At 39.4% G+C, this 24,789-nt stretch overlaps 1 pseudogene; it reads right to left on the bottom strand.

Moving 5' to 3' along the window:
• Positions 1-9,718: 9,718 nt before the first annotated feature.
• On the bottom strand, positions 9,719-24,604 carry LOC113104538 (zinc finger homeobox protein 3-like; annotated as a pseudogene).
• Between the last annotated feature and the right edge of the window lie 185 nt (positions 24,605-24,789).

Raw genomic sequence — 24,789 nt, 5'->3', positions numbered from 1 at the left:
CAGGAAATAAAAGGCACAACAGAGCTGAAGAGCAGCAACAAGAAAACATTAAAGAAAGTTGCTGTGGGACGCTGTACGGGCACAAATACTGAAGTAAACAATGCTCCACATATCAGAAATCATTTCTACCACTCAGCCATCAAAGAGAGCACATAGATCTAAAATAGAGCGACTGAATGAGGGATGGATAGAGAAAAAGGTTGAAGAATTAGAGAGGGAGGGTGTGTGGGGGGAAGGACACGATGTAGAGTGGCGAATGAACACCATGGTTTTGCGAGGTTGGCACAGTGCCATCCACTCAGCGCCGCTGCCAAAGAGGGCGTATAGGCAGGGTGGCACTAAAGAGGAGAGAGGAGGAGAGACAGATAATGAGAGAAAAGAGAGGCATCATCCTGCTGCCAATCCTCCAAATGAAATGTTCCCGAGCATTGGATTCAAAAAGTTGGAGCTCTTCGAAGATTCCATCTGCCAGCTCGTCAGCATGGCAACTGTGTGAGTATGCAAAACGGAGCGTACAATGCATTGTGTTAAACTGATGCGGTGCCTCTTAACGAACCTTTTATCCTCTTACGGTTTTAGAAAAGCGCAGATTTCTTCACCACGACCTCGTAATTTTGTTTCCCACAGGCTTTGCCATGCTGCGTTTCGCCATCGCCTTCATGACCATGCCAGGTTCTAAGTAGGCACGTCCCCGAGAGAGTAAGCAACGGCACTCATCGTGGGTATGACGGCATCTGCTCAGTCATAATGGAGATATGCGACTTGTCTTGTTATTCTCGTTGGCACGCGCCAACCTTCGGCAGCGTGCCAGGATCTCTGCACTGCCGTATGCCGCTGGGAAGTTGGCGGTGGCTTGGGAATGGCAGGGTGCCAGAAGGTTCCTGCGGTAACCAGCCCCTGACGCGTGCCACTTGGCAAAGACAAAGAGCCCTAGGGACGAAACACAAAACAAGACTGAAAAACACAGTGATCCGACAGCTTAATTAACCCTCGCAGAGTTTGTTGGGTTAATTAGTGTGACAGATTTGGTGAGGAGGAATATGGCAGAAACACTTGTGAGAACAAAAGTGATGGGCAACCCAGACTGATGGAATGTCATCGGATGCCATCTGTAACTCCGCCAACCCTGTGCCATTGACAATTTACATTCAATAAAGTTTTTTTTAAAGGATAAATGGAATGAAAAGGAAAAAAGTCAAGAAACTGTCATGCAAAAACAAGTTTGTTTCAAAAGTTGGTCAAGACAGAAGATTGAGGAAACAACTGTGGAAACAAGCAAACAGGGAGGAGCTAAAGAAACCACAGGCCATGACTTATACAGTGACTCAACAGATCAATTCAAACACTAAAGTCATTATGGAATATGGATCTTATGTACTACAAAACCAAAACAGAATGGATTGCACAAATGAACACAAGAAAGAGTGAATTTTCTCAGGTATGTTGGGAACACCAAAAAGATACATGTTGGCGGGTGTTAGTATGGTGTAATTTACCAGGTAGATGCACAACTTTTGCAATTTTATGGACTTACTAGAGCTTTCCAAATTCAAGGACAGGACCTTAAACCATCATATACGCAGTAATGAGTGATTTTGTGCTTGAATACCTGTTCTGAGTATCCTCGAAACGTCCTGTTGAGTCAGAGAGAAGATGATGAGAGTGAATGAGAAGAATTCAGTCCCTCACTGGATGCATTTGACATTGTAGAGGAGCATAAATAATACAGATTTTCTCTCCTCCTCTTCCTTCTGGTGCTTTCTGAAGTAAGGGATTTACTCACCTTTGTGCTTCGAATCTTTCATTGGCATCGTTCTGGTTAAATGACACAGGATTGGTTCCAAAATGGACATTGTTGTCATCATAACCTTCGATAAACAAGTTCAAATCGACGTTAACAACATGATGAAATGAGCCGTTTAATTTGCTGGGTTTTTTTTGCCTTCACGTCTTTCTTTGTACCGATTGTGGACAATTATGTACGGATATGCTAATCACGCTGTATTAATGAGGTTTGTATCGCTGGGATTCTCTTCTTTACTCCTGTGGGGATCTTAATTTTACCTCATCTTCATTATGTAAATGGATTATGCCAAAAACTACACACACACACACGTACACTAACATAAAAGGGGGGCGTCAAAGGAGGAGGGAATATGGCAACAGTGGAGAGGGGGGTGTTGCAGAAAATGGAGGATACGCTCCCTGACCCTCAGCAGCAACAAAATGCTAGAAATTGCACAGAAATCTGAAACGATCTTTCTCCTCAATGCACTATGTACCAAGACACGACAAACATTTTTTTTCCTCTCAATTTCTTGTAGCTATTTTTACTGCAGTAGCCCTGCAATGGAGTGACAGAGACAAAGATGGGATTTACTAGATGTAAAGAGAGAAAAAGAGCGAGCAAGCGAGAGAGAGAGAATTCGTTAATATCCTGCGCTTAATCATGGCACATGAGATTGGCTGTATGCATATCTCATTTGCATCTCATTAAATTGCTCATACACCTGCAGAGAGAGGGGAGAGGGGCAGATGATGGCACAACGAGAAAAGAGGGTCTTGTTTCAATATGCAGACTTTTTCTTAAGCAGTTACTTCATTTTATGTTGATATATATATATATATATATATATATATATATATATATATATATATATATATATATATATATATACACACACACACACACACACACATATATATATATATATATATATATATATACACACACACACACACACACACATATATATATATACATATATATATATATATATATATATATATATATATATATGTGTGTGTGTGTGTGTGTGTGTGTGTTTTATTACAGTATAATGGGCACTTAGAAGGTTTTTTGTCTTTCTTTTGATGATGCATTCCATTTTTCTATTTAATTGCCATGTTTTTTATGAACATAAAAAAATGCATTTATTTTCTTTCATGAATGTTCAATGTATAGACACACTGGCACATAATCTACATATTATATTCAATGCCAATGCTCTGTGACATTAAATACTTAAAAGTACTTTTTGGGAAAATAAAAATTAGATTTTAAGATATTGAGGCAAAAAATAAACCACATGTTTCAGGGGATGTGAAGTCCAGCACAGGCCAGCAGTTTAACGTATGCATGATTAGTATGCAGCTCTTTGCGTTATTTAATAGAACTCAGGGTGAAGACTATTGTCTCTGATTCCAGGATGTGCCATCTGCCTGGCTTCAGAGACTGGCCTTCCTCTTTGTGTTTTGCACAATGGGCTATTCTGCACTGGACATCCACACATAACTCAAATAAATCATGCCCCGGCCAACAGGCCACCAGAGGATCACTGCAATATTTTCCATAAAAGAAAAGAGAAGACTGCACGTGGCGTTGGGGAGAGATTAGAAAAATCTGAAATTTTCCATTAAAGAAACATAATGACAAACACAGTTGGAGGACAGAAATGGGAAGGAGAGGAGATGAACAAGACGGGACAGAAAAGGAAAAGTGAAAGGAAATTAATAACTGCACTTTAAATATTACTCCCACTCACCAACTATATTCATCATGATGTCATTTTCCTTATATATTTTGTAAATAAAGTGCAAAACAGTGTCCGACCTCCAGACCCGAGAATGGCCATTCTTGGACGTGACTTTAATGTAATTACTCTGTGACGGATATATTTAAATCTGTATGTAAACACTGGAGCAGCAAGGTCTACGTATGATAGAAATGTCTGCATCGATTACCTGCTATGAATGTGAAATGTTTAATCTCGTTAAAAATCTCATGCCTAAATTAGGCGCCCTCAGCAGCTTTTTAAATTGGGCTATCCATCATATATAATGAAGAAGTGACAGAGTGTGTATGCAGGGGGTTCTAATATAAAATTGTTTTAAAATATTTTCATATTAGCTCTGCTGTGGCGAATGGCACAAGCTAGCCGGTGAGGTGGTAAACAATAAAACAGAAGCCAGAATAAGCCCTAATCCAAAGCTTTTGTATAGAGCGAGTCCCAAAGCATTGCTGAGGGACAAACAGAGCTTCAAGGATTTATTCTCTTTTAAGAAACCAAAAGAAAGGGGGTAAAAATAGAAAGAGGGAAAGACATGTGGTGTTGGCCACCACCTGGTGAGATGTCATGTACGATTAAGTGTGTGTTTGTCTGGCACGCTTCATGCCGTTATCAAGTGTGGACAGCTCAGCGCAACCACTACACTGCATACTTTTCTTATGCTAATGACTTCGCTTGGGTAGACCCCTCCTCACTGTTGGTGTACGTCTTGCAATCCTGCCCTCCTTTTCCTGTAGCATGCCCACTTATATCGATATCTAAACCCTTCGATAACTCACCCTAAACTAACAATCGCACCACCAGTCTTAAATCACTCACTCTACATGGGGTGTTGGGTCTCAAAACCATATAACCAACCTTCATACGCCAGACTCCCTAAGGTCAAAGGGTCGAAGATTTAGCATAATTTATCAGTGCGAGATATTCACGGAAGCCACGCGCAGCCCGTTCATGCTCCTGCTGCCTCTGATTAGCATCTCATTTCACAGGCTTGATTCTTTAAAAGCCCACCCCCCCATGCCCCCTTTCCACTAACATGATGGCTCAGTCCCTGCCCTGTAGAGACAGATGCTCACCTAAAATATTATACAGCAACCCTGTCAATCTGACAGTGCAAACCACAACACGGGGGGAAAGCTAGTCAGCAAATGTTTGGATATGGCATTCGGTGTTTCACGATATATATATATATAAAAAAAAAATTTCAGACAGGCTCGTAAACATGACATTTTACGCTGCATTTTGGTTACAGTTATGTTTCAATACAATGTTGTAGACTCCATACAAAGAATAAAAAAAAAATTATGTAACTAAAATGCTATTTATATTATAAAGTATTGATTATCTTCAAAAAGAACAACAACAAAACAATAATGAACTATAACTAAAGAATATGTTACATTTACATCTGAGTATCATGCAACCAATTTGTAAATGTTAACCTGCAATACTGTTCAAAGGTGTTTGCTTTTTTAAAGTCTCTTATGCTTACTATTTATTTGTGTAAAACAGTAACATTGTGAAATATTATTACAATTTAAAAGAACATTTTTTTTTATTTTAATATATTTTATATTGTAAATCTATTCCTGTGATGACAAAGCTTCGGGAGCCATTACTCCAGTCTTCAGTGTCACATGATCATTCAGAAATCCTTTTAATATGCTGATTTGGTGCTTAAAAAACATGTCTAATTATTAGCCATATTAAAAACAGAATTCTTTGATAAATAGAAATAATGCTAATGTCATTACTGTCACTCAAATATTTTAACCAATTTAATTAATCCCTTTAATCAAGCCACAAAAGAAAATCTTGCTTTATATAATCACAAATGATTAATATAATCTCAAAAAACAAAAAGCATTTTAGTAACCTTTATTCTTCATTGTTTATATAATCTACCCAAAGTTAAATGTACAGGGTTAAAGTCATTTTGTCATTATTTACTCACCCCCATGTCATATGAAACCCATATGATTTTCTGTCTTCTGTTGAACACAAACAGCATTCTTAGCAACTAGTATACCCATAATCCAAATATATATACATATATAGGTGTGTTTTGACACATTCACAGATTTTCTTATACAAATAATGCTGAGGCTTTGACAGAATGTCAAAAAAGCTGCTGGAGTGACATCTCCCTTATGAGCTTACCCTGGTTTCACAGCTATTTAATATTACTTTGCAACCTGACTTCGTGAGCTAACGATTCAGTAAGAGAAAAACCAATTCAGATGAATTTCTCTGCCACGCCGAGTAAAGAAACTGCATATAGAACAGTGCGATAGTGGCTGTGTGAACATTAGTAACCGAATCTATGTGAGTTTATCTGAGAATCAGGAGCGCCACAGACCTGTGATAGATGAGCAAATCCAGTTGGCCATTAAAAAGTCATTTCAGAGACAGATAGCTAGCAGGTTCCCCTCTAAATGTATACTGCGGGAAGCATACTTTAATGGCGCGCAAGAGAAAACAGAAACAATATAGCCTATTTCCAGAAATAGAAAGATAACAGGTGACGTCCTGCGGTTTTGCATCTAATGGGGTTCTTAAATGAAATGCTGATAGAAGATGGCATGTATCCACAGCAAAATTTGCTGCTCCAACCACTCAATGCTCCCATGCCAAGGAACCGAATTTTCTTAAGGAACACCACAGTGGTTTTAATGAGTTGGAAGCGAACACTAGCCAGTGCTTTCTCCGATTCTGGGAGATCATTATAGCTGCTTCGACCTGCTCCACTGGAGAGGGACAACATGACACACAGTCCGTGAATCTCTTAATGACTCAACTGAAAAATAATGATAATGCCGCTACAGGCTAATCTTCTGTGAAAAACATTCATGAAATCTGAAGCAAACAATATCTGTTTAACAAGAACCATTTAGATGAAAATTCATTATCTTTGAGTTTTGGTGCCGTTTTAAAATCACAACAACATCAGTAGCAGGTTAGCAGCAACTAGACGAAGGTGCAGCAAATGAGTAGCTCTGTCTCTTTAAGAGGAAATCACAGCTCCGAGCTCATGAATAAAGATGAGCTGGCCTTTCTCCGCATACATCATAGATCATGTATCAGCAAAGCCCATCTATCAGAACACAAGAGGAGCTGAAATGCTCATAACGGCCCTGCGCTGCCTAGTATTAAAACCAATGAGATGGGGGAAGGGTCTCTCTGAAGGTACCACAATCCACTTTTGTTTTGAAATACGGATGGGCTTAGCATTTAATGCATTTTTTTTTACAAGTGATCTACATGTTAATATGTGGACATTCAAAACCAATGACGCTATTGCATCTTCCATCTATTATGTCTAGGCAATTACAGAAATGATTGTCCATTAACCAGGCAAACATATCATCTGCTGCATTACGCTGTTTAAAGAAGTACCAGACAGTAAATAGTTTTAGCATATGGAAATTCTAGGCTTGAAGTGGCTTAAAGAAAAGAGAAAACCTCCTCCAGTCATCTTCCAGAGAACAAGCTTTCACGCACAAAACTCCTGACGCATCACATTTAGCTTTGAAACTAACAATGCACGAGGCAGGATCTCCATATCACAACCTGCATTTTCATTTCAAAATCTGCTGCTCGAGAAAAATTCAATATCTCTGATGCCATAAAAAACACAGTCGGTTACAGCTTCTATTCTCACAGGTCGTTAATATTAATAATATCATCCTCACTCAGAGGAAACTCATCTGGCTAAATGTCACAAGTTTAATTAATGACTGGTCCAGGCTGACCCCGGCTGAGGAGGAGGGAGTCTTTCAGCCCCTAATGCCATGCAGGCAAACTAGAATAATTTAGCATGTTAAACGCAAAGTCAATTAACCTTCCCAAGCAGCCAATGATGTGCAGCCCCCACTCGAACCGGCGCCATTCTGTCTACCTGTTTCCGGGGGGTGCTACTGTAAAAAAGAACGAGGGTACAGCTTTCTGTGAGATGGCGGAAGTATACCAATGGTATTTTATAGAGATGCACTGAAATTTCAGCCACCGAAAAATGCATTTTCAGCTAACAGAGAAAAATGGCCGAAAATATGAGCAGAAACCGCCAGCAGTGTTCAGCACGCAAGATTCACTGACACTCTCCTCAATATTCCATTAATATATTTCATGGGTTAAGGCTATACGGCAAAAATTACTAGGCAATCACACATCAATATAACGTAATTTTTCTCACACTGTACAATAAATACTTTTTTTGCATTATTGTAAGGGGTAGGTTTAGAGCTGGTAGAAATAGGTAGAAAATTCAATTTATTGTTCGTTTCTGGTTTTTGATGCCTTCTAGCCACAACCCCGTTCATGCTCACTGGAAAAAGAAAGTCCACTCAACACACCGGCAGGAAATTTCTATGTAATAAAGTTGATTCTGTTTGCAATAGCCCTACTGTGCTGTAACATGGTGTAGTACAGTGTTACTGGGAAACGCTGTTAAAATTACGCTACCGTCTCTGTGTCACTTGCATTAAAAGTTACTTTACATTATTTAATAAAATAATAAATAATTATTACAACGCATTTTCAGTGTTGGCTTTCAGCCAAGTGCTTCCAGAATTAAGTACTGAATCTATAAAATAGATAAAAAAAATGCTAACATAGGTGATATTACGAGGCCATCCTGCCAACCATCTACCGCAGAGGTACTGTTATTTCACCCATTATAAGTTTGTTGAAGTTGTGTTCCCACATCGTTAGCAAGTTTGGATCGTTAAATCTTGAAAGACTACCTGTAAACTGTTTAATGAGTGTCACGTCCCGGATTGTTTTTTTTTTTGTTTGTTTTTTTTTTTTTACTTCGAACCGACGCTTCCACTTCTTGACGCAAGGCCTCATGGGGCGTTGGAAACGTGTGGATAGAGTCATCTGCACCTCGCCAACCCGATGAAGGGAGCCGATGCACGAGTCATTAGCGGTAAATGCTTTCAGTTTTCCGCAAAGCCGCGTACTAATTGTACAGTAAAACATAATTAGTGCGTATTGATTCGTTTATGCCGTGATTTATCTCAGCTCAGACAGGAATACGATTCGCAGTACCGGTAAGTATGAGCACGGCTGTAAATCTCTTTGGGTGGGACGATTGAAATACCTGAGGAAGAAAAAAGAACGTCTGTTTTGGCTGTGGGTATGGAGGATTTTAATTTAATAAGTAAACTGCTAGTTGATTATTGATATGATATTCTATGATATTAAACAATGGGATAGCTATACACAATATTATCGTATTAACTAGAGGTAGAAATGTTGTTTCTTACCCATCCTGACTAATACATGATTCTGATTGGTCATTGGCAACTGGTGAGTCAAACATTTCTAAATAAAGATTGTTCATGGAAACACTATAAATCTTAGCCAGGACACCTAGTCTCTCTAAGTAAGCTGATAGATAAGTTTCAATCAAATCAACATTGTATGTGAATTTATTTGAATGCATTTGCCAGGTAATGGTTTAACATACAGTCACCTGGTCATTATGGCAAAATAAACCTCTTTTTGGTGAAAGAACACGATCCTGATCACCCTTTTGGTGTTTATTGTAATAATGACCAGCTGACTCTACGTTATCTCTTAAATATACCTTCTATTTGTGAGAATTAAAATAAAATTGTTCAAAAATGTTGATTAACATTACATACAGGTATACCAACATTGATAACATTGGATCCTAAAATTTACATGAACTTCCCTTCCCCCTATCTGCAGAGTAGATCATACTCGGGCATAACTCGCATATAAACCAAAAATATTTTTCCTCTTCTTAATAACCTTGTGCAATATATATATTTAGCACAAGTCAACACTGTTATAAACACCATCGTTTGCTAATACACATGAACTTGAACTTCAGCTGCATTGATTTTGTCTCGTTTAACCTCCATTGATTTCTAGTGCTTTGGCTGATTGCCCGTCTCCTTTACACTGCCTCATCTGAGTAGGGTGCATGCAATCAGATTAAGGATATAGCAGAAACACACATGATCAAATCACGGAACTTCGATCACTACAAATTTGGTGTGCAAATTTCAGTGAAAATGTGTTACTTGCAGCCTTCAATCTGTCAGAAAGGGGAGTCATAAAAGTCTTTTAAAAAGACAGAGATTACCTGGGTGTTCTGAGGACCATAGAGACATGGCAGATTTTTTAAAGGATTTTATTCACTTTTAACGCTTGTATATAAGAGGACAGGAGACATTAGCCCAGTGAGTCACATGAATAAACACAAGTGCATCATGAACATACATTATTTGGCGATCGCTACAGTAATAACATTTCTAAGAGCACGCAGAGTAAACAGTCTCTCACAGCATGTCCAGACTCAGGCGTGAGAGCATACGACACAGTCCCCTTAGAAGTAGAATACAATGAAGAAAACAAAACAAAATCAACTGAAATGACAAATGTGATATTTAGAATGCAAACTTTGTATAAATATAACATCATTGGTTTTCAACATTGGTTGGCTAAGAGGAGAACATAATGTAGTTCATGGAGAGTCACAGTCTTCACAGTCATGTGTGGACACAACTGCAGTGGAACAGGGACAGTGTGTGTTGTTACTGATGGTTGTCATTAAAGCTTCAGCGAAAAGCAAAATCAAGCATGCATCTTAGTACAAACCTACATTAGCAGCACACTCTATTTCCTCAACAATTAGACCCAGTACATTTAGTAGAAAAAAACAAGAAGATAAGAAACAAAATCAAAAGAGATAACCAGACAAAGAGAAAGGCCAGACACAGAAAAGCAAACTGTGTAATCTCCACCTCTATAATACAAACCTCAATGGCTGCACAACAGTGCTGTCCCACATCCTCAGAGTAAGCTTTCTGTTTTGTTTTGTTTTTATTTTTGGTTCTCTGGTTGTTTCATAAATGAGGTCAGAAATGTTCTAATAAATTAGCTAAAACAGTTTCTCGTAGCTGGCTCCATCATCTGAAAATTAACATTCGTTAAAAACAGTAATATTTTCTAAAGTATAAAGTTTTTTTTACATCCTTTGTATGCACCAATGGTAAGACTACTTTATCTTTGGATTTTCCATTAAAGCAATACTGTAAGTTATTATTGTTTCATAATATCATCACTGTAATTATTGTTAGTCATGGCAAGTGCAGAAATGTTAAGGAATACAATACCATGTAGTGAAGGTGAAATAAAACAAAAAAGCTACTGCCTTAAATGTGAAAGTATTCAAGGCAAAAGCAGAAGAAAAAAAATAAGTGCACAATCGAAATGTTCTGCTTAGAAGACAACAAAAATAGATAATATCTTATAGATGTGCATTGATCTAATTCATACACAGATAGGGTCTTTCAACCTGGCTCAGTGCAGGAGAGGAAGTTGGTTGTACAGTGACAATTTTCAACAGCATTAGAGGGTAAATGCTATGTTTTAACATAAGCATGCCTAACAGCCTCAAGTGTCTTAGACTGGGACAATACAAAAGTTAAATATGCAAGTAATTTGTTTTAACCTACCATACAATTAAGTAATTTGAATCCAACAATCTACGCAACACCAAAATGTTCATACATGTATCTACCATTAACATTTTTTTTTTTCATTTTTCAAAAAAAAAAAAAAAAAAAGGCTAAATTATATTTTTCCACAATTTACAACAGTCTGCAATACACTTTGTGTCTGGACAAGTACATGTCCAAGAAAGAAAAAAAAGAAGAAGAAAGAAAAAAGAATGTCTACTAGCTTAGTTGCAATTTCAGGACTTTGAAAACAAAACAGAATTAGACATTTTCATTCATTACACATTTCTTTTGGGCTTCATATATTTTCTATTGGTATGTCTTGTAACAGAACAAAATTGAGAGCTGTTGACCTGAGAGAAGACAACATCAAGATACATTACATAACTTCATTAAGCCAATAATATAATATCTTAACACTTGACAGGGCAAAAATAGTGTGGGCGTTTTATGTATGTTTTATGTCTGTTATAACGTACGCATTATAAACAGACTTTTGGTTAGTTAGGTAATCATGAAACCATCTTAGGTTCTTCACCAGTCTTTAGCTGTGCACCCTTTAGTTTCCAAACACTTTACATATACTCAAGTTTTAGTTAAAAACCAGCATATTAAAATGAAAAAAAAAAACATTCTACTGACACTTGTTTTTGGTTACAAGCTCTGTTAATGCAAGTTGGATCATACAGGATTCAGTCCTTTTAAAACAGTCTGGCAAACTAACTCTGGGTCATAGCTTTCCCCAAGTGTAATCTACAGTGGAGACATTTTGTGTAACTTTCCTCCTGTTTTTTTTTTTTTTTTTTTTGGGAGTCTTTGATGCAGGCTGTGTCCAAGCCATAAAAACAATGGTTATAGAAGGCATCAAACCTCTTGCTCTAATATATTATGATGAGTCTTGTCCCTCCTCTGACTCGTTGCTGTCGCAACGCCCATCCAAGTGCAAACCAAGTCAATTGGTTTTACGTGACAAGTCTTTGCAGGGCTTGTCAGGCTTGAGGTAACATTTGAAGGCGAAAGAACATGATGTGAAGGAGAAGCCGGTGAGCTTTGGAGATGTCTATTGGGCTGGTCAGAATTGGTTGGGTTAGGGATGGAGGTTGCAGAAGGAGTCCCTAAAGAAGACTGGGCAGTTGTAGAAGATCTCTGTTCACTGGATGGGTTTGACTGAGAGGTAGATGAGGGACTGATATGAGGTAATTGAGGAGAAGCATGCTCTTTGGCATTCAGTCTCTCTGTAACTCTTTGTATATGCTGAGGGTACTCCAGATGTTTGATGAGCTCTGCATTCCCATGAAGAGACACCTCACAGGCGAGACAGTCATAAAGATGACCATCATTGCCTTCTGTTCTACATTCTGTTTTGGAGACAATACAGTGGCTTAGAAGAAAGTTATTGTCCACCTTCTGGCTGCTTAGTGTTGACAGCGTTTATAAAGGGGGGAATCTGTGGTATTGGTCGGGCCTTGCTTCTTGTCATGTTTGGATGAAACAGTGTCGTCTGCATTGAGACGAGCAGAGATTTGGCTAGGTTTTGGTTTCTCTGGTAGCTGCACTAAATGTGTCTGTTGCAGCTGCAGTCTTTGTTGCATCAGTGCACCCTGCAGATTTTGTTGATATTGCTGGAGAATGGAGCCTGGGGACAGCCCCATCAGAGCCTGTGGCAAGGCTGGACATATGGGAACATGCTATCCATGCCAAACATGGGCTGCAGGAGGCCTCCAGGCATAGGTGTTGGAATATGGGGAGAAAAAATGTGGAGGGAAGCCAGGCATCAGACAGGGCAGGAGGGGACTAGGGAGCAGAGCAGTGTGGTTAGTTTTCATTGCTGCCTGAAGAGCTTGTAGCTGAGTTGGATCCAATGCCACACTCTCTTCCATTATTTGGAGTAGATACTGTTGGTCTGGAGAGTCTGACTTTTCTTTATTTTTGCGAGAAGAATTTGCTCGATTAGAATTTCCCCAATGGAGTACTGTCAAGCTTGTTGTGGGAATTCTGCTACTCTCAGTGTCCATTTTCTTTGGGAAACTGGAATTCTTGTTCTGTGTCTTTGGGGTCAAGACAGAGTTGGTTGTGCTAACCTACATCTTTATCATCCATAGCTGATATGGCAGAAGAGGGTGTTTGTGGTTGGCTTGCATGTCAGGTCATGTACAGGACGGTCCTGGAACCTTCTATAAAAATGAATGCATAAAAGAAGTAGGATTACTAAAAGATCTGAATTTTTGTAAGTGAATTGTTAATAATAAAAAAAGTGTAGGTTAGCCACATACCTGTTTTTATGGAAGGAAAATCTTCAAGTCATTGTGCTGCTACCACCTGGCATGCTTGCAGTGGTCTGCGTCTGCAGACTTGAGTACATTGAAGACTGGCTCAGACAATGAAGGGCAGTTTGGTTAAGGCCTACTGAGCTCAGCATATTTTGTGGTTGGACAATTCCCAGACTATAACTTGTATTTTTTAGATGATCCTTGGCCTCTTGTTGTGCCATCAGCTGACGAGTAGATATTGATCCTAAATATTCCTTGTCTCTCTCCATCTGGCCACCAGGGCCTCCTTAACTTTAGTAAGATGTTGCTGGGAGAATACGTGGTCACGTATAGACAAGCAGCCTGCTGTATTTAACAGAGCAAAGTGTACACTCTGTCTTAGTCTATCAATAGAAGTACTCTCTGTGCCAATTGCTTTGCAAGGCTAAGCTTGGCCTTTTTCTCCTTGGCACGAGCATTCTGAAACCACACCTGAACAACCCTCTTGGCAAGTCCAATGTCATTGCCCAAGGCTTTACATTCAAGCATTGTAGGGGTTTTATAGTCACTAAAGCAGGCTTTGGAGCACTTTCACCTGCAGGTTGGTCATCTGAGTGCGGTTGCGTTTTTGACTGTGTCTGTCACTATCACAGCTCTGACTGTTGGAGCTACCAGGGCTTGGTGAAGCTGGATCAGCCAGGCTAGAATTTTCACTGTAATCCCAAGACCTAAATCATTATCAAAATCTTTAAGCATTAAAGCTAATTGAAGGGCTTAACCAAATCCAGAAGACATCTTTTCATCACTTTCAGAAGAAGCCTCTCTATCAGTGCTGGGAGACATGTGGTCAATACTGCCATGTGTAAGCCTCTAGTGAGTCATGTCCTTCACCAGTTGTATGGTCATGGCTTCGTGTTAGTTTCGCAAGTTATTCAGCTTGCTTTGTTCAAAATTTTGAATAAACTGACATTAGAAGGCATCTCAAAATCTTCCATACCATCACCTATAAAAGGTTTTGGGCTCAGACGCAGCTGATGTGAAGACCGGTCCATGCTTTTGCCACACTGGAGAGTCATCAGTGGAGTTCAAAAAACTGAGATAATTGGCAAAATCAAAGAGTTTCAGATTTGATTTGAGAACCTTCCTGATCTTGAGTCATATTAGGAATTGCCATACTACAGCCTGCATTCTTAGCTTCATGCCAGTGACGTGAACGTATATGGGCAGCAAGAGCAGTCTGTGCTTTAAAAAGAGCTCGACAGAATGGGCAGCGACGATGGATTTGAGATGGACCCAGTGCCCGAAATTGGCCTTTCCTCTCTCGAGCTCGGGTGTTCTGGAACCACACTTGAACCACGCGTTTCCTTAAGACCAACCTCATTGGAGATATGGTCAAGCATCTTGCGTGTTGGATTGGAGTCCAAAAGATATTTCTGATATAATACCTCCAGCTGCTCAGGTGTTATAGTGGTCCTCATACGTTTGTCTCGCTGGGGTTCCTCCCCATTATTTTCCCAGTCATTTTCGAAAGAACTTGATCCTGCTTTCTCTTCAAGTTTCCTCTTCAGAGAGTTTATGGTTGAATCGGGAATGGTGGTCACTGTGGGTTGATTTGCCACTATCTGGGAAATTGTTCCTGAAAGCAGATGCCTTGCAAGCAGAGGATTAGCAGATCAAACAGCATAAGAGGCATGTCTACAGGATGGTCTAGGAACTGTGGGGTGGGAAGTAACTTTGGGCAAGGAAGTGCATTTGCTGGTGCTCTTGCCAATGTTCAAATGAGGGGAAGCTCAATTTGCATTGAATGCAGTGGTAAGGGCTCATATCCTGGGCTGGTTTCTGTTGCTGTTTTTTGCTCAGTTGAAGGAGTATCCAAATGACTAATTATAGTTTGGGAGCTCTTTGACGGAGCTGGGCTTGTTTCAGATGTGCAGGAAATCTGTTGTTGTTTAGGAGGTGGGTGAGAGGGATCTCTGTGCTTACATTTTGGTTCTCTTCACAGTGAGGCTTTGGCTGCTGCATTCTTTTCTCTAATTCCTCAAGCTCAGAGCTGATACTAACAGTCTGTTTAGGGTCAGAGGATGCTTCATTTGTTTTGTTTAAGCTCTTCAGTGAGACATGTGTCCATATGCTCAGAATCAGTGAACTCACATTAGTACTAGACACAGATGAAACTGGGGCTTGAGCAAGAAGCTGCTTGTGTAAAGCAAGAGGGTCCAGATACTGGACTATGACCATCAGTCTTAAATCCACTTCAGTTTTCATTCAGATCATTCTGCATTTCCTCCTCATCATCTTTGTAACACTGCTCTTTTTGGTGATTAATAAGATCAAATGCACTGAAAAACTACGTTGCATTCTTACACTGGAAATTGTTGTTGGAAGTACGAAAGTAGCGGTCATTAGATAGGTCTCGACGTTCACTATCCTTCTCTCCTTCTCCCTTGGTTCTCATAATTCTTCCGAGCTTTCTGTCTAGCATTTTGAAACCACACCACAATCACGCGGGTAGAGAGGTAAGCAGGTTGGACAGTTGTTCAAACTCATCATCTTGGGGTATGCATTGGCATCAAAAAAATCCTGCAATACTCTTAGCTGGTAGTCAGTAAACCTGGTCCTTGAGGACCTCTTACTCCCATAAATCTCTTGTCTTGGTGGGTTCAGGAGAGGGTGGTCTAGAATCCACTTTTACATCTTCCAGTGTTGTGGACAGGAGGGTTACTAAAGTTATAGGGAGAATCCTTGTTGCGTTGGCGTTCTTTGAATAGAGTGTTCCGAAACCAGTGCTTTATGACCTTATGTGGCAAATCAGATTTGTTGGCCATCTCATGGATTTGGTCCTCATTTGGAGAATTGTTGATATCAAAATACAGACGCAAAATTCTAAGCTGGTCATCTGTGATTCTGGTTCGAGGTCTTTTACTTTGTTGGAACATGGCTGGATTTAACTGCTGTTGATAAAACTGCAACAATCAGGAGTCAATCCAGCCTCCACTGGGGGCAGATGGACAGGGACCTGAGGGGTTTAAACCTTGCAAAGGTATGGGAGGCATAAGGAGTGGGGGAAGAGTGGTAGTTCCATGGGTAAGGGAATTTGAGCTAATGGAGACTTAACTTGAGGAATGGAGACAGTAGCAGAGTAGTACTGAGTGTAGAGGCAGGAATAATGGGTTGTACAGGCTGTTGTGGCTGTGGCTGCTGCACTGAAGAATTAGGAATCACAAGAGGGTAGGAGAAGGGGATGAGACAGGAGAAGCATCTGAAGTTGCAAGTCTCAATGGGAAGATTTTGTCGTATTGCTCCCTGTAGTCTTTAGCAATTTCTCCCAATGACTTGATAGGGAATATGGAATGATGAATCTGCTCTTTATGGCTCTTTAATATCAGTGCATTTGAAAAAAGCTTCCCACAAGACTCACACTCTAACTTCTCCATATCTTCTGAATGACCCACATCTTCAGTGTCGACAAATCCCTGCCATTTGGTATTGGCTCAGTAAGATTTTTCTGATATCTTTGCTTATCTTCATTGTATTGCATGACTAATTCAAAACCAATGTTTTCAAGCAGTGCCTTTGAAGCATTCCCGGATGCATCATGGGCTATTCTGGGTGGAAGAAACTCACCAAAACCCTCCCCATTGGTTGGCATCTCTTTGTGTAGGTCTTCATTTTCTTGAGTTTTAGAACATTGTGTTTTTTCACCGGTGCCTACATTCTCAAATTCCTTTGATTCTTCATTACTGTTTTTGCCCATCTACATCCTTCTCAAATGGTAGATCATTAGTTTCTGTTCATCCATTTTATCTTCATCTTGTTTCCGTTTAGAACCATATTTTGGGACATCTTTTTTGGATGACTCCGCAATATCCTCATTAACATTAGGCTTTATTTTGGTTGCATTTAGCCCAGAACCTTTAAGGTTTACTTCTGGATTCATGCGAAACTCTCCTCCTGGAATAAGAAAAGGAAGAAGCAATTGCTGTTGCTGCTGTACTGGAAGAAGAGCTTCTGTTGCCATAGGAAACGGGTGTAAAAGTGCAGGATTGAATAAATGGGACTGAATAAGAGCAGCCTTTTTTTGGAGCTCTTGCTGGAGATGGACTTGAGCCTGGGCTAACTGCTGTTGTTGTAATGACTGAATCTGTTGTTGCTTGGTAGCTGAATCAAGCATGTTTATCAACTTGTTTCTCAATTCAGATGTTGAAGGATGACTGGTGTCTGGGTTTGCAGGTATGCCTTTGAGTTGATTGTTTTTTTGGTGGCTTAGACAAGCATTGTTCATGGTTGCAGGAGTGTTGGACAATGCCTTGCCTGGGGTAGGGCCAACAGATTCAGAACTAGAAGCAGATGAATCAAGTTTGGATGCACGGCTTTGGTCTGGTGCAAGACAGAACGCATATGTATCTCTAAGGTTGAACTCTGACTATATGCTACATGGCAAATACTACATTTAAATGGTTTTTGGTCTGCATTGTTAACTGGTTCTTGCAAGCCAGTTGACGTGTCTGCAGAGATCGTTTAAGTTTGTGTAAGTGTGACACAGAGTTGTAGTGAACCAAGAGAATATTCTTCTGGGTGAAAGATTCCTTGCAAACCGTACATTTAAAAGGCCTTGATGGATCCAAAAATTTCTCCAATGTGATATTCGGACCTTTTCTGAGAGGAAAAACAGGCTGTTTGGGGTCACATTCAACATTATCTTTAACCAAACTTGAATCATTTTCTGTAGGACTTAGTTTTTCTCCAAATCACATTCTTCATCATCTTTCATCCCATGTTCTTCTGGTAATCCCTCCTCTTCATCAAAAGTTTGGTCTACGCAGATCAGGGTCTCACCCTTCATCATTTAAAACACCGTAAAGCTGCTGTATCTGGGTTTCACTTAGGTCCAGGTGGCTTGTCTCAAGGTGTTTCCGGAGGGCCTGCATTGTACGAAAACTGCGTTGACAGAGGCAGCACATGGTCGCAGCTCTTATAGTATGATACGAGAATGCATCTGCAACTTTTCAGGGGTTTTGAATGCTAGGCTACATTGATTGCACCCGGTACTTGTAATGTGGTGATCAGACATTGCTGTTGGAGATTTCTGGCCATGAAGCTGGTTGAAGTGTGTCTGGAGTGCACTTGAGGATGTAAAGACTTTGTTACAGCCTTTCTGCCAACAAGGAAAAGCAGCATTGTTCTCCTTTGTGGATTCTGCATCTTCTGATGGTTGTTTATAGATTTTAGATGCTCCAAGTGAGGTGTTGTACCTATCTCAGGTTCAGCATTGGCTGTATTTTTCTAAAGAAAAATAAAAAAAGGTTGTGAAATATATCATAAAGCAAAATTCATTTTTAAAAACCTAAAAAACTGTCAAGCTTATTTAAATTATTACAAATAAAGAACCATGCTCAACCAAGATTAAAATAAAAACAAACAATAGAGAGATTTATACTAACCATCCAGTCTCTTTGTTTCATTAACATTTATCGGCTTGTGCATCGGTAAAAACATCTTCTCTGGTAGCACATCTGAAGCAATCACCTGATCACAAGGGAAAAAGAAATTATAATAGGTTTGTTAATCCATTTTGTGGATTAATTAATCTCATTATTAAGTCATTTGATCGTTATCTCTGAAAATGATTGGTCATTATGCTGTGTTCCTGCTACATGTGTGCATTAACGATGCATCATGCCAGAGAATAGACCCTTAACTCCAGATGGCAAAATGGAAATGCAGTCATGAACCAAAGTTCAAAGGTTAAGTATGAATGGAAGCCCTCTTTGGTCTATGACAACACGATTAGCTAACTTTGGATATCAAAAATGGCACTTTATTTAACTCCCTCTTTTTCTGTATCCACTCATCTTTAAAATGTGTAAATCAATGCAACTTTAAGGAGGGAGAGGGAGGGAGAGCAACCAAACAAAATGGCTGCTATTTCCAACACAAAACCCACCATTTCAGCAAAGTGCTATATTAAAGGCACATGAGGAAAGCACACAAGTCCTCTTCAAGGTCACATTTAATTTAGAACATAATTACCAGGCACAGTTCATAACGAAAATCACCTAGCACTGGCTCAGAACTAATGAAGCACAATTATTTTCATTACTGTACTTCAGTTCAGCTGGGGAAAGGGGGGTGAGGAACGCAAAGTACCGAAGAGAGAAATCAAGAGAGATGGCAGAACAGAGGGCAAGGAAGACCAAGAAAGATGGGAGAGGGGAGAACACATGAATGGAAAGACAGACAGAAAAGCCTTTTACAAAAAAGCACTCAGCGCTAGCTGACTGAACTGGCAAAAAATGTCTAACCTTTCAGAGACAGTGAGGCATGTCTGCTTGGAGCTCAAACAAGCGCTGTGTGCATTAGTATCAATTTATATTCTGCAGATAAAAAAACTAATTTGAATATTCATTGGATCTGAGGTAGCTACCTCTCCCTTCCCCCAACTCAATGTCGTTACTTGTCTACGTTTGCTCGTGCTGGAGTCACTGAGGGCCTAAACACACCTTCGCACATTCACATTCACAATGTGCTGCACATTTTCTTGCATACATTTTTTACACCATACATACAAATAGAGGTCAACTTATGTTTTTTTTTAACATCTAGAAAACTGCATGGCTTATAGTCATAGCAAATAAGATATGGCCTACACAAAATAGCACAATTTAAATAAAACACTATGCAATATTTACTAAAAATAGTTATCAAATAATCAAATAATGATTATTTGTCCTGCCCCCTTTATATATTAAGGAAGTTATTTTGTTCAGGGGATTTTATTTGTTCTTACTACGTAACTTTTTTGCAGTGATGATTGTGGCTGGAACTGACCTTGGTTTTGTTTAAAATCCCTGGTTGCTTTATTTCTTTGCAAAATCACAAACTATACATATGTGCAAAAAAATTTAAATCTACATAATACATGCATACTGTTTCTTTTTTTCTCACCGTGTTGATGAGCTTCTGAGTGCAGTCAGCAGTGACACTGTGCAGATGTGTGAGGTGGGTACGCAAGAGGGCAATACTGTGCAGTGTGTCTTGGCACAATGGACAGCGGACCACTGGCTGAACTGCATGCTGGTTCATCACATGACTCCTAAGACGCTCAATATCAGTATGATGGAACTGACAGAATGGACACTGCCGCATCTGAATGACAGAAAAGCAAAAAAACTTCAGAACTAAGGTTTTTTTGTACAATAATAACATACTGTTTTTGCAGTATACTATTCTTTTAAATAATATTAGGCTTTGTTTTTTTCCTGTGCACAATTGTATAGTGATGCATCAGATATGCAGTGGTATTAAATGAAGTAATTAGGTTGTTTTTCTTATATAAATAATAATATGGTATGTAGCATCAGTGGTTTTAAAGAACTTATAAAGATAAATAACATGGCAGTATCATGGTACATTTAATAAAAATGAGTGCAGAGCATGTTGCAGCAGACCTCTTCCTGTATTCGTGGCCATTTGCAGGGAGAGGGCTCAGCTGACTCGTCAGATCCAGATGACGGATGCTGAGGACTGCAAGACGACTCATTTTGCTCCACCTCCATTTGAATGAATCCTTCTAGGAGTAGAAGCAACAAACAGAGATCATTTATAAGGGGTGCACATTGTTGCACATTATTAAAAACAGTAAGCTTATTGTAAAACAGTGGTTCCCAATTGGTATCATGGACAGCAGGGAAAACAATGCAAATAAAAATATTTGTCTAATAATATTAAGTTACTGTGTTGGATTTTAAACAAAAAGATAACAATTAACAAGATAAACAATACATCTAATGAAATATCTGGGTATTGAAAAACTGCAACACTGCAAGGTTGGGCAAGAGATTTTAAGGACCTGATTTTTTCTCCGTTCTGTCTCCATTCATATTTCTGTTTTCCTGGTTAAGTTTAGCCTCCGTGGGCGAGTCCATTCCATTCTGATCTCCTTAAAAGCAAAAAAATAAAGAAATACAAATTCAGAGAGTGCATCACATTTGACAAATTCACGATCTGGTGTACTATGTAACTGGTCACTGCATAAAGTCTTATGTTTAAAAGTTTTTTGTTTTACAATAGCACATTAAATACAATAGTACTCCATGTGCTATTGTAAAACAAGATTGAATGCAGGATCAAATCCAAACCTATAGGGGTCAGTCTCCACTAGCTTAGCTTGGAGAGACCCAACCAACCTGCTCAGACACATTAACACAAAAACAGACTGACACAATACAGTAATAATGCACACCACAAAAGTTACAATTATTGATCCTCTACAGCAAAACATACAACGAGAGATATAAGAAAAGAAAATCAATGAGGAAGAGTTAGTCAACAGCTTCAGGAGAGCTTCATTTAACTGGTTGGGATTTTAAAAGTCACAGGAGGAAGATAATGCAGCAGAGGTCAGGAGGGTCACACACAAAGAGTCCATTTCAAAGCACTAATTGGCGAACAATGCTGCAATGAGAGGCTTAAAAAATTATCTTTATAAAATAGGTCTTTGCATTGTGCTCAGTTGAGGCTGTTGTGCTAGTTGTAGCTTTCTTACCAAAAAAGGCTTTTTTTTTCTAAAAACTGAACTGACTGTATACGTAGGGATGACATTTACTGGCATTATTTTGACAACAGCCTTCAGTTTCGGCTTGTTGTTTTTTAATCTTGCCGATGAATCTACAATCAAAAAGAATCCATAGAGTTGGAAATGCGCAATGACACTCTGTTGTTCTTTTGCAGCGTCTAAAAGCTTCAGTCGAGCTCCATAGGTACAAAACACACAGCCTCAGGACACACTAAACCAGATACCCCATTCAATGCCCTCCCTCCCTCCCTCTCCTCATCCTCTTCTCTCTTGCTTTCTGCTTTCTTAGCAGAGTGATTGTTCTGCTACATGGGGGAAGGGAAAATAAGAACAGAGTTGATTTGGGTGGATTTTGGGAAGGGGTGGGGGGGCGGTGGAAACAAAAAAATGTATGAGGGTTGTCATAACAGACCAATCAAAGGCAGGCTGAGGTATCTTCTGGTGGTTCTTTGAGAAGGTGATTATGATGGAGGGTGAGAGAGCGAGCGAGAAAGGCCATCTGAACACCAATTATCCTGACAGACACGCTATTGATTTCCTATCAAACCAACACACCCATAAACACAGAACACATAACCTGAAACTGTCAAATCTGCTCTAGTTACGACCGCCCCATTGAGCCCTCTCTCTCTCAGTCATTTTCTCAAAGTCACACACACTGCTTTGAACCGGACCAAAAATATTAGTCTATTGTTGAGCATCTCTAACAGGGAAAATCACAACAAAGAAGCTTAGTAATGGAAATGTAAAAAAATTTTTTAACAAATACATCAATGAACAACGGCAACTAAATATACATAGCAATGAAGGAAATTATTATTACGGTCACATTCAATTTGCTACAAAATAGTGCATCTGAATTTAACTAATTTAACAGATGAACGGCTGTTTTAGACAAAATGTTTTTTGTTTACCTGCAATAAATCAGAGTAATTAAGGCACAAATATTTTCATTTTGAAACCGCTTTCAAAATCCACTTCAAGACCTAAAGGTGGTTGGTTATGTATTCGTTCTGAATGGCCATGATGCTTCTGTGTGCACTTCTTTCTGTATGTACATCTTGGAAAAAACAGATGGCCGTGGCTCAGTGTGGTGAGGTCATTTTGGCCTGTAATGAAGTGATCAGATGCACCCACACATGCTAACACACTCCAGGCGCACACTCAACACACACTTCATCAGCACTTCCTTCTCGTCCCAGGGATCAATATACAAATGCTCAGCAGCATTGATCCAGTATTGATTATAAATTAGGCAATGCCCTGGTGTTCCTAAAGAGATCAAAAACCAGCTATTCAGCTGTGGAACTCCAGCACGTCATACGCAGCACTGATCCAATATTCCTACAGGTTCAAATTCATACTGAAACAGCTACTCAACTCTCACTCGCTGACGTTAGCATTGATTATACATGACACACTGGCTGTTAACATTTTCTTGTACTATGCGTATCACCATTTCTATTCATTGCTAATACTAATATACTGTATTTCATGATTCATGATTTTTTTCCACAATGTTTAAGATTTCTACATTTCTATTAACAATGTTTTTAAGAATATATATCAGGCTTATTCTGTGCCTTTCCTTTAAAATGTTAATTGGAGAATGTTAATTAACTCATGCCTTGTTAGCGTGTTGCACCTTTATTGGCTGCATTGACTGGCTAACCCTCTAGTTTAGCCTCTTTCTTGCCAGTGAAGGTGTTACAAATGTGATTATTGGCAAGTCAATTAAGAAAATCAATTCCTACCATTCTATACAAAAAGCACAACACTGACTCTTTCTCTCTATCTTGCACACAAATGCATATGTACATATACACATACAAACAGGCTGGGTGCCAAGGACAGGATTTTGTTCAACTTATTAGCTGAGCTTATTCTGTGTTAGAATTAAATGTTAACTGCCTCCACCATCCGGGTTTTCTAAATTACACCAGTGTAAATATCTGCCCTCTTTCTATTTTTCGGCATGTCTGTCAGCCCTCCCCCTCTGGTGTTCTGTTGTGTGTTTCAGAGCCTTGAGAGTCAAAAGCACAACACACAAGGGGCAGTTAAGTCTTTGATTTGGGTTTTAAGGAATTATCCCGGACTTTCTCCCTAACATGAATCTAGCATCAAAAGCAGGTGTTCTGCTTATGATTGTGTTGGATTCTGCTTATTTTCCTCACCTGAAATGTGACTTTAAACTAACTGGTTTGAAGAGACAGTTTCTGGTGCTTTGCAAAACCCTTGAAGGTAACACAGTTTTCCATATCCAAAGTCATTTACAATTCACACCATGCATGTGTGTCTCATACCATTTTCTTGAGCAGAGCTTTTTCGGATTGTAAAGATGGCACCAAGCTCCTCCCCATCCTGCAGACCCTTCTTGATTCGCTGTAGTCTGAGCAGCCCCTCCCCTCTCTGGTGGCTCAATGAATGGGAGTGCTGCACTAAAGAAAGGCTGTTTTGAGTTGAGAAATCACACAGCAAACAGTGCAGCCAGACATCTTCAGACTCCTCTCCATCCAGTTGCTGCAAATACTGAGAGAAAGCGAAGATAAACATTAATAATACATGCATGTGTGAGAGTGAAAGGAAAGGAAGGAAATAAGGAGAGAAGTTAAATCAATTAATAAAACACTCTTCTACTTCATCGAGCTCACATTTCAACACCAGTAAATAACATACTCAAGTACTTTAGCAGAAGCCATATATTGACCATATAGTCATAAATTATCCATATGTGGCTTCCTCTAATGTGGACAGCACAATACAGATCAATTCAGGATCAAAAACAACCCTATGTAGCTGTTACTTAACATGCTTTGTTCAAATAAACATTAAAACTCTCCTTCTGTCTGAGGTCTGGTGAAAGAAGAGCAGACAGATAAAAAGAAAATGAACCCAGTGAAACA

Source organism: Carassius auratus, unplaced genomic scaffold (genome assembly GCF_003368295.1).
Source record: "Carassius auratus strain Wakin unplaced genomic scaffold, ASM336829v1 scaf_tig00218025, whole genome shotgun sequence".
In the NCBI taxonomy this organism is placed as follows: Eukaryota; Metazoa; Chordata; class Actinopteri; order Cypriniformes; family Cyprinidae; genus Carassius; species Carassius auratus.
This window is presented reverse-complemented; position numbering and strand designations above follow the sequence as displayed.